The following is a 13,676-nucleotide window of genomic DNA, read 5'->3' on the forward strand; positions in this document are numbered from 1 at the left end:
TTGCCAATTTTTAGCTGAGATTCTAAAGGAACTGAGAGAGAAAATGGAATTCAAGTTTTGTCAGAAGTGGGATTTGAACCCATGCCTCCAGGAGAGACTGCGGCCTTAACGCAGCGCCTTAGACCACTCGGCCATCCTGACCCCATGCTGCTTTTGCATCTAAAGGGTGAGAAAGATATTAGGAACCAAAAAATGCACAGAGCTTAGGGCAATAGTGGCTAGAGCAAGAAAAAAACTCACTGCACTCTTCCAAGAAGACAATCCTATAAGCCACTGCGAGGGAAATGATCATATTTCTCAAGAAAAAAATTAGAGTAAACACAGGACTGTCAGAAGTGGGATTTGAACCCCCGCCTCCAGAGGAGACTGCAACCTGAAGGCAGCGCCTTAGACCACTCGGCCATCCTGACTTGCTTTCCCAGCATCTTCCAGAGGCCAGACAGCCATGCAGGTGAGGTACTGAAAAGGAATGCCCTCAATTTATTTATCCTATTATATGCACTTCCAACAGATCTTTGAACAATCTGTACAGAGCAGGACCTATGGAGAACTCTTTAGAACTTTGAGGCGAACAAAGAGAAAGTGCTATTCACCAGCCACTTGAACGGCTCAAAGCTGCTTTGAAATTGAGACAATAGCCACCTCTTGGCTGGCTAAAGCAATTTCAACAAGGGATCTCAAAGTCACAACATAGGGTGGAGTATGCAAATTTAAGCAGCCCCTGATCAAAGCCCTGAGGAAATTGCTGTAAGTGTGCTGGAGTCCAGTTGTCTACCAGATGCAAGGCATTCTTCCAAATTTGCTGGGCCCGTCTGGGCAGGGCATACAAGAGCATGACTCTTCCAGATGACCTCTTACATGGGTCCTATGCTCATTTGGTAAGGATTGCGCTTTGTCAGCAAGACGTTATAGAACCTAAATATATGAGAAACCCCATCTCTCTTGACAAGAGGAGAACGGAATAACGTGCCAGGTGAAGACCAACAGATGCAACTTCCATCAGATGTTAACCTGATAAAGGAGATTAAATCTCCAAAAGGCATGTCAGAAGTGGGATTCGAACCCACGCCTCCAAAGGAGACTGTGGCCTAAACACAGCGCCATAAACCTCTCGGCCATCCTGACAGTATAGGCTTTTAAGAAATGAATAAAAGTTACTCAGAAACGTCTACCTCCATGCAAGCCTGAAATAATTTAAACCTTCATACACAAGGTGCAACTTTATGCACAGGACAATAAACACAGAAGAACACATACGAAAGCACTTTATTTCACAGGTATACAGTTTTCATGCTTTTAGAACACCACATACCTCTCACCAGCTATTTAGGGTCCTGTATCCGACTCACAACATTTCCTTGCCTGCGACCTCTCTCTCTACACAAACAACTACAGCACAGGAAATAGGAATCAATAGGTGGGGCAGTTTATGCAAATGTATGCTGCCAATGTACCTTGCAGATCCTTGCTGGATACAAGAGAGTAGGCCTTGTTCCAGATAAACTATCCCTAGCAGGGAAAGTCTGAGCACAGGCACTCTTTTGCTCTTTAGCCCCTGGCCTGGGACTCACCCTCACTTGCTGAGGCGTGAAATTGTGCATACCAACTTCGCACAGAAGGTATGTTTGTGGTTGTTTGGGGATGGGTGGGAGGTCAAGAGCAGGGAAAAGCAGGTCTCCTTCACTACTAGACTACTCTTCTATGCCTCCCTGCCGTTCACTCACTCTGTCTTTGTTTCATTCTCTCCTTCCACAACACTCCTTCTCACTCACTCGCTCTATCACTTGTATTTTTGCCCTTGCTCTGCATTCTATAGTGGAAACATCTCTTGAATGAAGCATCTGAAAATGACGTGACATAAAATTTAAAACCTCCTTATTGGAAACCTAAAACATCACAAGACTTAATGTAACCCATTTCTTTCATAAAAAAGATTTTTAAAGTACCCCACAAAAGAAATATAAAACACCACGAGTGCTAGAAGAATATTACATTAACGTTAAAGATAGAATAGGGCAAATGCATTTGCAGTTGAAACTGAAGTTTGGTACTTATTCAGATATTATTTACATTGCCAATTTTTAGCTGAGATTCTAAAGGAACTGAGAGAGAAAATGGAATTCAAGTTTTGTCAGAAGTGGGATTCGAACCCACGCCTCCAGGAGAGACTGCGGCCTTAACGCAGCGTCTTAGACCACTCAGCCATCCTGACCCCATGCTGCTTTTTCATCTAAAGGGTGAGAAAGATATTAGGAACCAAAAAATGCACAGAGCTTAGGCCAATAGTGGCTAGAGCAAGAAAAAAACTCACTGCACTCTTCCAAGAAGACAATCCTATAAGCCACTGCGAGGGAAATGATCATATTTCTCAAGAAAAAAATTAGAGTAAACACAGGACTGTCAGAAGTGGGATTTGAACCCACGCCTCCAGAGGAGACTGCGACCTGAACGCAGCGCCTTAGACCACTCGGCCATCCTGACTTGCTTTCCCAGCATATTCCAGAGGCCAGACAGCCATGCAGGTGAGGTACTGAAAAGGAATGCCCTCAATTTATTTATCCTATTATATGCACTTCCAACAGATCTTTGAACAATCTGTACAGAGCAGGACCTATGGAGAACTCTTTAGAACTTTGAGGCGAACAAAGAGAAAGTGCTATTCACCAGCCACTTGAACGGCTCAAAGCTGCTTTGAAATTGAGACAATAGCCACCTCTTGGCTGGCTAAAGCAATTTCAACAAGGGATCTCAAAGTCACAACATAGGGTGGTGTATGCAAATTTAAGCAGCCCCTGATCAAAGCCCTGAGGAAATTGCTGTAAGTGTGCTGGAGTCCAGTTGTCTACCAGATGAATGGCATTCTTCCAAATTTGCTGGGCCCGTCTGGCCAGGGCATACAAGAGCATGACTCTTCCAGATGACCTCTTACATGGGTCCTATGCTCATTTGGTAAGGATTGCGCTTTGTCAGCAAGACGTTATAGAACCTAAATATATGAGAAACCCCATCTCTCTTGACAAGAGGAGAACGGAATAACGTGCCAAGTGAAGACCAACAGATGCAACTTCCATCAGATGTTAACCTGATAAAGGAGATTAAATCTCCAAAAGGCATGTCAGAAGTGGGATTCGAACCCACGCCTCCAAAGGAGACTGTGGCCTAAACACAGCGCCTTAGACCTCTCGGCCATCCTGACAGTATATGCTTTTAAGAAATGAATAAAAGTTACTCAGAAACGTCTACCTCAATGCATGCCTGAAAAAATTTAAACCTTCAAACACAAGGTGCAACTTTATGCACAGGACAATAAACACAGAAGAACACATACGAAAGCACTTTATTTCACAGGTATACAGTTTTCATGCTTTTAGAACACCACATACCTCTCACCAGCTATTTAGGGTCCTGTATCCGACTAACAACATTTCCTTGCCTGCGACCTCTCTCTCTACACAAACAACTACAGCACAGGAAGTAGGAAGGCAATAGGTGGGGCAGTTTATGCAAATTTATGCTGCCAATGTGCCTTGCAGATTCATGCAGGATTTCTAGATCCTTGCTGGATACAAGAGAGTAGGCCTTGTTCCAGATAAACTATCCCTAGCAGGGAAAGTCTGAGCACAGGCACTCTTTTGCTCTTTAGCCCCTGGCCTGGGACTCACCCTCACTTGCTGAGGCGTGAAATTCTGCATGCCAACTTTGCACAGAAGGTATGTTTGTGGTTGTTTGGGGATGGGTGGGAGGTCAAGAGCAGGGAAAAGCAGGTCTCCTTCACTACTAGACTACTCTTCTATGCCTCCCTGCCGTTCACTCACTCTGTCTTTGTTTCATTCTCTCCTTCCACAACACTCCTTCTCTCTCACTCACTCGCTCTATCACTTGTATTTTTGCCCTTGCTCTGCATTCTATAGTGGAAACATCTCTTGAATGAAGCATCTGAAAATGACGTGACATAAAATTTAAAACCTCCTTATTGGAAACCTAAAACATCACAAGACTTAATGTAACCCATTTCTTTCATAAAAAAGATTTTTAAAGTACCCCACAAAAGAAATATAAAACACCACGAGTGCTAGAAGAATATTACATTAACGTTAAAGATAGAATAGGGCAAATGCATTTGCAGTTGAAACTGAAGTTTGGTACTTATTCAGATATTATTTTCATTGCAAATTTTTAGCTGAGATTCTAAAGGAACTGAGAGAGAAAATGGAATTCAAGTTTTGTCAGAAGTGGGATTCAAACCCACGCCTCCAGGAGAGACTGCGGCCTTAACGCAGCGCCTTAGACCACTCGGCCATCCTGACCCCATGCTGCTTTTTCTTCTAAAGGGTGAGAAAGATATTAGGAACCAAAAAATGCACAGAGCTGAGGGCAATAGTGGCTAGAGCAAGAAAAAAACTCACTGCACTCTTCCAAGAAGACAATCCTATAAGCCACTGCGAGGGAAATGATCATATTTCTCAAGAAAATAATTAGAGTAAACACAGGACTGTCAGAAGTGGGATTTGAACCCACGCCTCCAGAGGAGACTGCGACCTGAACGCAGCGCCTTAGACCACTCGGCCATCCTGACTTGCTTTCCCAGCATCTTCCAGAGGCCAGACAGCCATGCAGGTGAGGTACTGAAAAGGAATGCCCTCAATTTATTTATCCTATTATATGCACTTCCAACAGATCTTTGAACAATCTGTACAGAGCAGGACCTATGGAGAACTCTTTAGAACTTTGAGGCGAACAAAGAGAAAGTGCTATTCACCAGCCACTTGAACGGCTCAAAACTGCTTTGAAATTGAGACAATAGCCACCTCTTGGCTGGCTAAAGCAATTTCAACAAGGGATCTCAAAGTCACAACATAGGGTGGAGTATGCAAATTTAAGCAGCCCCTGATCAAAGCCCTGAGGAAATTGCTGTAAGTGTGCTGGAGTCCAGTTGTCTACCAGATGAATGGCATTCTTCCAAATTTGCAGGGCCCGTCTGGCCAGGGCATACAAGAGCATGACTCTTCCAGATGACCTCTTCCATGGGTCCTATGCTCATTTGGTAAGGATTGCGCTTTGTCAGCAAGACATTATAGAACCTAAATATATGAGAAACCCCATCTCTCTTGACAAGAGGAGAACGGAATAACGTGCCAAGTGAAGACCAACAGATGCAACTTCCATCAGATGTTAACCTGATAAAGGAGATTAAATCTCCAAAAGGAACGTCAGAAGTGGGATTCAAACCCACGCCTCCAAAGGAGACTGTGGCCTAAACACAGCGCCTTAGACCTCTCGGCCATCCTGACAGTATAGGCTTTTAAGAAATGAATAAAAGTTACTCAGAAACGTCTACCTCCATGCAAGCCTGAAATAATTTAAACCTTCAAACACAAGGTGCAACTTTATGCACAGGACAATAAACACAGAAGAACACATACGAAAGCACTTTATTTCACAGGTATACAGTTTTCATGCTTTTAGAACACCACATACCTCTCACCAGCTATTTAGGGTCCTGTATCCGACTCACAACATTTCCTTGCCTGCGACCTCTCTCTCTACACAAACAACTACAGCACAGGAAGTAGGAAGGCAATAGGTGGGGCAGTTTATGCAAATTTATGCTACCAATGTGCCTTGCAGATTCATGCAGGATTTCTAGATCCTTGCTGGATACAAGAGAGTAGGCCTTGTTCCAGATAAACTATCCCTAGCAGGGAAAGTCTGAGCACAGGCACTCTTTTGCTCTTTAGCCCCTGGCCTGGGACTCACCCTCACTTGCTGAGGCGTGAAATTCTGCATACCAACTTTGCACAGAAGGTATGTTTGTGGTTGTTTGGGGATGGGTGGGAGGTCAAGAGCAGGGAAAAGCAGGTCTCCTTCACTACTAGACTACTCTTCTATGCCTCCCTGCCGTTCACTCACTCTGTCTTTGTTTCATTCTCTCCTTCCACAACACTCCTTCTCTCTCACTCACTCGCTCTATCACTTGTATTTTTGCCCTTGCTCTGCATTCTATAGTGGAAACATCTCTTGAATGAAGCATCTGAAAATGACGTGACATAAAATTTAAAACCTCCTTATTGGAAACCTAAAACATCACAAGACTTAATGTAACCCATTTCTTTCATAAAAAAGATTTTTAAAGTACCCCACAAAACAAATATAAAACACCACGAGTGCTAGAAGAATATTACATTAACGTTAAAGATAGAATAGGGCAAATGCATTTGCAGTTGAAACTGAAGTTTGGTACTTATTCAGATATTATTTTCATTGCAAATTTTTAGCTGAGATTCTAAAGGAACTGAGAGAGAAAATGGAATTCAAGTTTTGTCAGAAGTGGGATTCGAACCCACGCCTCCAGGAGAGACTGCGGCCTTAACGCAGCGCCTTAGACCACTCGGCCATCGTGACCCCATGCTGCTTTTTCATCTAAAGGGTGAGAAAGATATTAGGAACCAAAAAATGCACAGAGCTGAGGGCAATAGTGGCTAGAGCAAGAAAAAAACTCACTGCACTCTTCCAAGAAGACAATCCTATAAGCCACTGCGAGGGAAATGATCATATTTCTCAAGAAAATAATTAGAGTAAACACAGGACTGTCAGAAGTGGGATTTGAACCCACGCCTCCAGAGGAGACTGCGACCTGAACGCAGCGCCTTAGACCACTCGGCCATCCTGACTTGCTTTCCCAGCATCTTCCAGAGGCCAGACAGCCATGCAGGTGAGGTACTGAAAAGGAATGCCCTCAATTTATTTATCCTATTATATGCACTTCCAACAGATCTTTGAACAATCTGTACAGAGCAGGACCTATGGAGAACTCTTTAGAACTTTGAGGCGAACAAAGAGAAAGTGCTATTCACCAGCCACTTGAACGGCTCAAAACTGCTTTGAAATTGAGACAATAGCCACCTCTTGGCTGGCTAAAGCAATTTCAACAAAGGATCTCAAAGTCACAACATAGGGTGGAGTATGCAAATTTAAGCAGCCCCTGATCAAAGCCCTGAGGAAATTGCTGTAAGTGTGCTGGAGTCCAGTTGTCTACCAGATGAATGGCATTCTTCCAAATTTGCAGGGCCCGTCTGGCCAGGGCATACAAGAGCATGACTCTTCCAGATGACCTCTTACATGGGTCCTATGCTCATTTGGTAAGGATTGCGCTTTGTCAGCAAGACGTTATAGAACCTAAATATATGAGAAACCCCACCTCTCTTGACAAGAGGAGAACGGAATAACGTGCCAAGTGAAGACCAACAGATGCAACTTCCATCAGATGTTAACCTGATAAAGGAGATTAAATCTCCAAAAGGCATGTCAGAAGTGGGATTCGAACCCACGCCTCCAAAGGAGACTGTGGCCTAAACAGAGCGCCTTAGACCTCTCGGCCATCCTGACACTATAGGCTTTTAAGAAATGAATAAAAGTTACTCAGAAACGTCTATCTCCATGCAAGCCTGAAATAATTTAAACCTTCAAACACAAGGTGCAACTTTATGCACAGGACAATAAACACAGAAGAACACATACGAAAGCACTTTATTTCACAGGTATACAGTTTTCATGCTTTTAGAACACCACATACCTCTCACCAGCTATTTAGGGTCCTGTATCCAACTCACAACATTTCCTTGCCTGCGACCTCTCTCTCTACACAAACAACTACAGCACAGGAAGTAGGAAGGCAATAGGTGGGGCAGTTTATGCAAATTTATGCTGCCAATGTGCCTTGCAGATTCATGCAGGATTTCTAGATCCTTGCTGGATACAAGAGAGTAGGCCTTGTTCCAGATAAACTATCCCTAGCAGGGAAAGTCTGAGCACAGGCACTCTTTTGCTCTTTAGCCCCTGGCCTGGGACTCACCCTCACTTGCTGAGGCGTGAAATTCTGCATACCAACTTTGCACAGAAGGTATGTTTGTGGTTGTTTGGGGATGGGTGGGAGGTCAAGAGCAGGGAAAAGCAGGTCTCCTTCACTACTAGACTACTCTTCTATGCCTCCCTGCCGTTCACTCACTCTGTCTTTGTTTCATTCTCTCCTTCCACAACACTCCTTCTCTCTCACTCACTCGCTCTATCACTTGTATTTTTGCCCTTGCTCTGCATTCTATAGTGGAAACATCTCTTGAATGAAGCATCTGAAAATGACGTGACATAAAATTTAAAACCTCCTTATTGGAAACCTAAAACATCACAAGACTTAATGTAACCCATTTCTTTCATAAAAAAGATTTTTAAAGTACCCCACAAAACAAATATAAAACACCACGAGTGCTAGAAGAATATTACATTAACGTTAAAGATAGAATAGGGCAAATGCATTTGAAACTGAAGTTTGGTACTTATTCAGATATTATTTACATTGCCAATTTTTAGCTGAGATTCTAAAGGAACTGAGAGAGAAAATGGAATTCAAGTTTTGTCAGAAGTGGGATTCGAACCCACGCCTCCAGGAGAGACTGCGGCCTTAACGCAGCGCCTTAGACCACTCGGCCATCCTGACCCCATGCTGCTTTTGCATCTAAAGGGTGAGAAAGATATTAGGAACCAAAAAATCCACAGAGCTGAGGGCAATAGTGGCTAGAGCAAGAAAAAAACTCACTGCACTCTTCCAAGAAGACAATCCTATAAGCCACTGCGAGGGAAATGATCATATTTCTCAAGAAAAAAATTAGAGTAAACACAGGACTGTCAGAAGTGGGATTTGAACCAACGCCTCCAGAGGAGACTGCGACCTGAACGCAGCGCCTTAGACCACTCGGCCATCCTGACTTGCTTTCCCATCATCTTCCAGAGGCCAAACAGCCATGCAGGTGAGGTACTGAAAAGGAATGCCCTCAATTTATTTATCCTATTATATGCACTTCCAACAGATCTTTGAACAATCTGTACAGAGCAGGACCTATGGAGAACTCTTTAGAACTTTGAGGCGAACAAAGAGAAAGTGCTATTCACCAGCCACTTGAACGGCTCAAAGCTGCTTTGAAATTGAGACAATAGCCACCTCTTGGCTGGCTAAAGCAATTTCAACAAGGGATCTCAAAGTCACAACATAGGGTGGAGTATCTAAATTTAAGCAGCCCCTGATCAAAGCCCTAAGGAAATTGCTGTAAGTGTGCTGGAGTCCAGTTGTCTACCAGATGCATGGCATTCTTCCAAATTTGCAGGGCCCGTCTGGCCAGGGCATACAAGAGCATGACTATTCCAGATGACCTCTTACATGGGTCCTATGCTCATTTGGTAAGGATTGCGCTTTGTCAGCAAGACGTTATAGAACCTAAATATATGAGAAACCCCATCTCTCTTGACAAGAGGAGAACGGAATAACGTGCCAAGTGAAGACCAACAGATGCAACTTCCATCAGATGTTAACCTGATAAAGGAGATTAAATCTCCAAAAGGCATATCAGAAGTGGGATTCGAACCCACGCCTCCAAAGGAGACTGTGGCCTAAACACAGCGCCTTAGACCTCTCGGCCATCCTGACAGTATAGGCTTTTAAGAAATGAATAAAAGTTACTCAGAAACGTCTACCTCCATGCAAGCCTGAAATAATTTAAACCTTCAAACACAAGGTGCAACTTTATGCACAGGACAATAAACACAGAAGAACACATACGAAGGCACTTTATTTCACAGGTATACAGTTTTCATGCTTTTAGAACACCACATACCTCTCACCAGCTATTTAGGGTCCTGTATCCGACTCACAACATTTCCTTGCCTGCGACCTCTCTCTCTACACAAACAACTACAGCACAGGAAGTAGGAAGGCAATAGGTGGGGCAGTTTATGCAAATGTATGCTGCCAATGTGCCTTGCAGATTCATGCAGGATTTCTAGATCCTTGCTGGATACAAGAGAGTAGGCCTTGTTCCAGATAAACTATCCCTAGCAGGGAAAGTCTGAGCACAGGCACTCTTTTGCTCTTTAGCCCCTGGCCTGGGACTCACCCTCACTTGCTGAGGCGTGAAATTCTGCATACCAACTTTGCACAGAAGGTATGTTTGTGGTTGTTTGGGGATGGGTGGGAGGTCAAGAGCAGGGAAAAGCAGGTCTCCTTCACTACTAGACTCCTCTTCTATGCCTCCCTGCCATTCACTCACTCTGTCTTTGTTTCATTCTCTCCTTCCACAACACTCCTTCTCACTCACTCGCTCTATCACTTGTATTTTTGCCCTTGCTCTGCATTCTATAGTGGAAACATCTCTTGAATGAAGCATCTGAAAATGACGTGACATAAAATTTAAAACCTCCTTATTGGAAACCTAAAACATCACAAGACTTAATGTAACCCATTTCTTTCATAAAAAAGATTTTTAAAGTACCCCACAAAACAAATATAAAACACCACGAGTGCTAGAAGAATATAACATTAACGTTAAAGATAGAATAGGGCAAATGCATTTGCAGTTGAAACTGAAGTTTGGTACTTATTCAGATATTATTTACATTGCCAATTTTTAGCTGAGATTCTAAAGGAACTGAGAGAGAAAATGGAATTCAAGTTTTGTCAGAAGTGGGATTCGAACCCACGCCTCCAGGAGAGACTGCGGCCTTAACTCAGCGCCTTAGACCACTCGGCCATCCTGACCCCATGCTGCTTTTTCATCTAAAGGGTGAGAAAGATATGAGGAACCAAAAAATGCACATAGCTTAGGCCAATAGTGGCTAGAGCAAGAAAAAAACTCACTGCACTCTTCCAAGAAGACAATCCTATAAGGCACTGCGAGGGAAATGATCATATTTCTCAAGAAAAAAAGTAGAGTAAACACAGGACTATCAGAAGTGGGATTTGAACCCACGCCTCCAGAGGAGACTGCGACCTGAACGCAGCGCATTAGACCACCCGGCCATCCTGACTTCCTTTCCCAACATCTTCCAGAGGCCAGACAGCCATGCAGGTGAGGTAGTGAAAAGGAATGCCCTCAATTTATTTATCCTATTATATGCACTTCCAACAGATCTTTGAACAATCTGTACAGAGCAGGACCTATGGAGAACTCTTTAGAACTTTGACGCGAACAAAGAGAAAGTGCTATTCACCAGCCACTTGAACGGCTCAAAGCTGCTTTGAAATTGAGACAATAGCCACCTCTTGGCTGGCTAAAGCAATTTCAACAAGGGATCTCAAAGTCACAACATAGGGTGGAGTATGCAAATTTAAGCAGCCCCTGATCAAAGCCCTGAGGAAATTGCTGTAAGTGTGCTGGAGTCCAGTTGTCTACCAGATGAATGGCATTCTTCCAAATTTGCAGGGCCCGTCTGGCCAGGGCATACAAGAGCATGACTCTTCCAGATGACCTCTTACATGGGTCCTATGCTCATTTGGTAAGGATTGCGCTTTATCAGCAAGACGTTATAGAACCTAAATATATGAGAAACCCCATCTCTCTTGACAAGAGGAGAACGGAATAACGTGCCAGGTGAAGACCAACAGATGCAACTTCCATCAGATGTTAACCTGATAAAGGAGATTAAATCTCCAAAAGGCATGTCAGAAGTGGGATTTGAACCCACGCCTCCAAAGGAGACTGTGGCCTAAACACAGCACCTTAGACCTCTCGGCCATCCTGACAGTTTAGGCTTTTAAGAAATGAATAAAAGTTACTCAGAAACGTCTACCTCCATGCAAGCCTGAAATAATTTAAACCTTCAAACACAAGGTGCAACTTTATGCACAGGACAATAAACACAGAAGAACACATACGAAAGCACTTTATTTCACAGGTATACAGTTTTCATGCTTTTAGAACACCACATACCTCTCACCAGCTATTTAGGGTCCTGTATCCGACTCACAAAATTTCCTTGCCTGCGACCTCTCTCTCTACACAAACAACTACAGCACAGGAAGTAGGAAGGCAATAGGTGGGGCAGTTTATGCAAATTTATGCTGCCAATGTGCCTTGCAGATTCATGCAGGATTTCTAGATCCTTGCTGGATACAAGAGAGTAGACCTTGTTCCAGATAAACTATCCCTAGCAGGGAAAGTCTGAGCACAGGCACTCTTTTGCTCTTTAGCCCCTGGCCTGGGACTCACCCTCACTTGCTGAGGCGTGACATTCTGCATACCAACTTTGCACAGAAGGTATGTTTGTGGTTGTTTGGGGATGGGTAGGAGGTCAAGAGCAGGGAAAAGCAGGTCTTCTTCACTACTAGACTCCTCTTCTATGCCTCCCTGCCATTCACTCACTCTGTCTTTGTTTCATTCTCTCCTTCCACAACACTCCTTCTCACTCACTCGCTCTATCACTTGTATTTTTGCCCTTGCTCTGCATTCTATAGTGGAAACATCTCTTGAATGAAGCATCTGAAAATGACGTGACATAAAATTTAAAACCTCCTTATTGGAAACCTAAAACTTCACAAGAATTAATGTAACCCATTTCTTTCATAAAAAAGATTTTTAAAGTACCCCACAAAAGAAATATAAAACACCACGAGTGCTAGAAGAATATTACATTAACGTTAAAGATAGAATAGGGCAAATGCATTTGCAGTTGAAACTGAAGTTTGGTACTTATTCAGATATTATTTACATTGCCAATTTTTAGCTGAGATTCTAAAGGAACTGAGAGAGAAAATGGAATTCAAGTTTTGTCAGAAGTGGGATTCGAACCCACGCCTCCAGTAGAGACTGCGGCCTTAACGCAGCGCCTTAGACCACTCGGCCATCCTGACCCCATGCTGCTTTTTCATCTAAAGGGTGAGAAAGATATTAGGAACCAAAAAATGCACAGAGCTTAGGCCAATAGTGGCTAGAGCAAGAAAAAAACTCACTGCACTCTTCCAAGAAGACAATCCTATAAGCCACTGCGAGGGAAATGATCATATTTCTCAAGAAAAAAATTAGAGTAAACACAGGACTGTCAGAAGTGGGATTTGAACCCCCGCCTCCAGAGGAGACTGCAACCTGAAGGCAGCGCCTTAGACCACTCGGCCATCCTGACTTGCTTTCCCAGCATCTTCCAGAGGCCAGACAGCCATGCAGGTGAGGTACTGAAAAGGAATGCCCTCAATTTATTTATCCTATTATATGCACTTCCAACAGATCTTTGAACAATCTGTACAGAGCAGGACCTATGGAGAACTCTTTAGAACTTTGAGGCGAACAAAGAGAAAGTGCTATTCACCAGCCACTTGAACGGCTCAAAGCTGCTTTGAAATTGAGACAATAGCCACCTCTTGGCTGGCTAAAGCAATTTCAACAAGGGATCTCAAAGTCACAACATAGGGTGGAGTATGCAAATTTAAGCAGCCCCTGATCAAAGCCCTGAGGAAATTGCTGTAAGTGTGCTGGAGTCCAGTTGTCTACCAGATGCAAGGCATTCTTCCAAATTTGCTGGGCCCGTGTGGGCAGGGCATACAAGAGCATGACTCTTCCAGATGACCTCTTACATGGGTCCTATGCTCATTTGGTAAGGATTGCGCTTTGTCAGCAAGACGTTATAGAACCTAAATATATGAGAAACCCCATCTCTCTTGACAAGAGGAGAACGGAATAACGTGCCAGGTGAAGACCAACAGATGCAACTTCCATCAGATGTTAACCTGATAAAGGAGATTAAATCTCCAAAAGGCATGTCAGAAGTGGGATTCGAACCCACGCCTCCAAAGGAGACTGTGGCCTAAACACAGCGCCATAAACCTCTCGGCCATCCTGACAGTATAGGCTTTTAAGAAA

At 43.6% G+C, this 13,676-nt stretch overlaps 14 non-coding genes across 14 annotated transcripts; all 14 read right to left on the reverse strand.

Moving 5' to 3' along the window:
* Positions 1-58: 58 nt before the first annotated feature.
* Positions 59-141, reverse strand: TRNAL-AAG (transfer RNA leucine (anticodon AAG)). The gene has a single exon. It is a non-coding gene; the product is annotated as a tRNA-Leu (tRNA).
* Positions 142-1,042: 901 nt separating this feature from the next.
* On the reverse strand, positions 1,043-1,125 carry TRNAL-UAG (transfer RNA leucine (anticodon UAG)). The gene has a single exon. It is a non-coding gene; the product is annotated as a tRNA-Leu (tRNA).
* Positions 1,126-2,398: 1,273 nt separating this feature from the next.
* Positions 2,399-2,481, reverse strand: TRNAL-CAG (transfer RNA leucine (anticodon CAG)). The gene has a single exon. It is a non-coding gene; the product is annotated as a tRNA-Leu (tRNA).
* A 632-nt stretch (positions 2,482-3,113) lies between these two features.
* Positions 3,114-3,196, reverse strand: TRNAL-UAG (transfer RNA leucine (anticodon UAG)). Its single transcript has one exon. It is a non-coding gene; the product is annotated as a tRNA-Leu (tRNA).
* Positions 3,197-4,224: 1,028 nt separating this feature from the next.
* Positions 4,225-4,307, reverse strand: TRNAL-AAG (transfer RNA leucine (anticodon AAG)). Its single transcript has one exon. It is a non-coding gene; the product is annotated as a tRNA-Leu (tRNA).
* Positions 4,308-4,493: 186 nt separating this feature from the next.
* TRNAL-CAG (transfer RNA leucine (anticodon CAG)) lies at positions 4,494-4,576 on the reverse strand. Its single transcript has one exon. It is a non-coding gene; the product is annotated as a tRNA-Leu (tRNA).
* A 632-nt stretch (positions 4,577-5,208) lies between these two features.
* TRNAL-UAG (transfer RNA leucine (anticodon UAG)) lies at positions 5,209-5,291 on the reverse strand. Its single transcript has one exon. It is a non-coding gene; the product is annotated as a tRNA-Leu (tRNA).
* A 1,297-nt stretch (positions 5,292-6,588) lies between these two features.
* Positions 6,589-6,671, reverse strand: TRNAL-CAG (transfer RNA leucine (anticodon CAG)). Its single transcript has one exon. It is a non-coding gene; the product is annotated as a tRNA-Leu (tRNA).
* A 1,737-nt stretch (positions 6,672-8,408) lies between these two features.
* Positions 8,409-8,491, reverse strand: TRNAL-AAG (transfer RNA leucine (anticodon AAG)). Its single transcript has one exon. It is a non-coding gene; the product is annotated as a tRNA-Leu (tRNA).
* Positions 8,492-9,392: 901 nt separating this feature from the next.
* On the reverse strand, positions 9,393-9,475 carry TRNAL-UAG (transfer RNA leucine (anticodon UAG)). The gene has a single exon. It is a non-coding gene; the product is annotated as a tRNA-Leu (tRNA).
* Positions 9,476-10,499: 1,024 nt separating this feature from the next.
* TRNAL-AAG (transfer RNA leucine (anticodon AAG)) lies at positions 10,500-10,582 on the reverse strand. The gene has a single exon. It is a non-coding gene; the product is annotated as a tRNA-Leu (tRNA).
* A 901-nt stretch (positions 10,583-11,483) lies between these two features.
* TRNAL-UAG (transfer RNA leucine (anticodon UAG)) lies at positions 11,484-11,566 on the reverse strand. The gene has a single exon. It is a non-coding gene; the product is annotated as a tRNA-Leu (tRNA).
* Positions 11,567-12,590: 1,024 nt separating this feature from the next.
* TRNAL-AAG (transfer RNA leucine (anticodon AAG)) lies at positions 12,591-12,673 on the reverse strand. The gene has a single exon. It is a non-coding gene; the product is annotated as a tRNA-Leu (tRNA).
* A 901-nt stretch (positions 12,674-13,574) lies between these two features.
* On the reverse strand, positions 13,575-13,657 carry TRNAL-UAG (transfer RNA leucine (anticodon UAG)). The gene has a single exon. It is a non-coding gene; the product is annotated as a tRNA-Leu (tRNA).
* Positions 13,658-13,676: the final 19 nt, after the last annotated feature.

This window comes from Triturus cristatus, chromosome 6 (assembly GCF_964204655.1).
Source record: "Triturus cristatus chromosome 6, aTriCri1.1, whole genome shotgun sequence".
In the NCBI taxonomy this organism is placed as follows: Eukaryota; Metazoa; Chordata; class Amphibia; order Caudata; family Salamandridae; genus Triturus; species Triturus cristatus.